Here is a 2500-nt window from a genome sequence, read left to right on the forward strand (position 1 = left end):
AACGCACACAGTCCTCAATCAGACCAGCACACTGCAGATGTCCACCGCGCTTCGCACCGGGCTCGGCTGAACCAACTTTGGCCGCCAGGCGCCGCGTGCAGGGTGCGCCGCAGCGTAGCTGCGCCGCCTGCCGAGCCCGTCGGCTGGCGCTCCTGCCACTCGGCGCCCCCCACCAGCCGCCTGTTGCGCGTGCGCCCACGCAGCGCGCGGCCAACACGCCGGGCGGCCCCCCTTCACCGGCCGGGAACAGTCCCACCAAGCCACCGCCGCGTATCGCTTCATACCCACATGGGCCTAGTCACGTGTGTGGATGTGGCGGGTACCGCTGAAACAACCGGTTAATAGCTGTACCGATCGTCGCCATCACAGATTCACCTCCAGCGTGAACAACCGCTCAACAACGGATTTCCAGTTCATTTGCGTATCTTGGGCAGTAAACGTAGATGTCCACCTACATTTGCGAATTCAACAATTCTTGCATGCCAGGATGTCATGTGTCACGACACGCTACATCAGACCACATACACACTGCGACATGTGCAGAAGAGAACACGTGGAAGGTGGCCCGCGCACGTATGCGATGTCCCTTCCGCGATCCACTGTCAACCGGCATCTGCGGCATGTCCCAGATATGGAACGCGGTCCACCAGGGTAGCACTTTGTGTGAGGCAATACGACAAAGTCGGAATACACGCGTCACTACATCACACGGCTCACGCTGACCTGACCTGACTCACCGCACCACCACCCCCAGCGACCCAGGGTGACATACAATGCGTTCGTACGTTCCTCCCACACGCCTCTACGGCGTACCACAGTGCAACCTAGCTGTTATTGGGAGACGAGACAAGTAGCATCGAGCACAACATATGGAAATTGAGATTCGACACCGTTGGGCACAGCCAGCGTACGGTCACACGTATCACACTACTTCACTCTGTACGTAACTACCGATGATCGGTACAGCGTGTGGGTTACGCGTACGACATCAGCGGACAATGGACACAGACCATACCACGACGTACACTGAGGGCGTCGACATCTGAACGCAACTGAACAGCTGCGAGGCTCATTTAACACTCAAATGCCAGACCGACCAGCTTGAGAGGACGGAGACACAAAGAGAGGGGCAGAGGGGGGGGGGGGGCGATATAGTCCTATTGCAGTACAATTGACAGTGGATAGCGGGAATATGTGGAAAGTAAGCAACACTCGCAAGACATCTACATGAGGATAACAACGACACCAGAGATTCCGAGCAGTGAACTATGTTAGGCAAAGGGACAACGTGGGTTAGGTTAAGGGACAACGTGGGTTAGGTTAAGGGACAACGTGGGTTAGGTTAAGGGACAACGTGGGTTAGGTTAAGGGACAACGTGGGTTAGGTTAAGGGACAACGTGGGTTAGGTTAAGGGACAACGTGGGTTAGGTTAAGGGACAACGTGGGTTAGGTTAAGGGACAACGTGGGTTAGGTTAAGGGACAACGTGGGTTAGGTTAAGGGACAACGTGGGTTAGGTTAAGGGACAACGTGGGTTAGGTTAAGGGACAACGTGGGTTAGGTTAAGGGACAACGTGGGTTAGGTTAAGGGACAACGTGGGTTAGGTTAAGGGACAACGTGGGTTAGGTTAAGGGACAACGTGGGTTAGGTTAAGGGACAACGTGGGTTAGGTTAAGGGACAACGTGGGTTAGGTTAAGGGACAACGTGGGTTAGGTTAAGGGACAACGTGGGTTAGGTTAAGGGACAACGTGGGTTACGTTAAGGGACAACGTGGGTTACGTTAAGGGACAACGTGGGTTACGTTAAGGGACAACGTGGGTTACGTTAAGGGACAACGTGGGTTACGTTAAGGGACAACGTGGGTTACGTTAAGGGACAACGTGGGTTAGGTTAAGGGACAACGTGGGTTAGGTTAAGGGACAACGTGGGTTAGGTTAAGGGACAACGTGGGTTAGGTTAAGGGACAACGTGGGTTAGGTTAAGGGACAACGTGGGTTAGGTTAAGGGACAACGTGGGTTAGGTTAAGGGACAACGTGGGTTAGGTTAAGGGACAACGTGGGTTAGGTTAAGGGACAACGTGGGTTAGGTTAAGGGACAACGTGGGTTAGGTTAAGGGACAACGTGGGTTAGGTTAAGGGACAACGTGGGTTAGGTTAAGGGACAACGTGGGTTAGGTTAAGGGACAACGTGGGTTAGGTTAAGGGACAACGTGGGTTAGGTTAAGGGACAACGTGGGTTACGTTAAGGGACAACGTGGGTTACGTTAAGGGACAACGTGGGTTACGTTAAGGGACAACGTGGGTTACGTTAAGGGACAACGTGGGTTACGTTAAGGGACAACGTGGGTTAGGTTAAGGGACAACGTGGGTTAGGTTAAGGGACAACGTGGGTTAGGTTAAGGGACAACGTGGGTTAGGTTAAGGGACAACGTGGGTTAGGTTAAGGGACAACGTGGGTTAGGTTAAGGGACAAATTGAGTTAGGTTAAGGGACAAATT

Source organism: Schistocerca gregaria, unplaced genomic scaffold, assembly GCF_023897955.1.
Source record: "Schistocerca gregaria isolate iqSchGreg1 unplaced genomic scaffold, iqSchGreg1.2 ptg000889l, whole genome shotgun sequence".
Classification (NCBI taxonomy): Eukaryota; Metazoa; Arthropoda; class Insecta; order Orthoptera; family Acrididae; genus Schistocerca; species Schistocerca gregaria.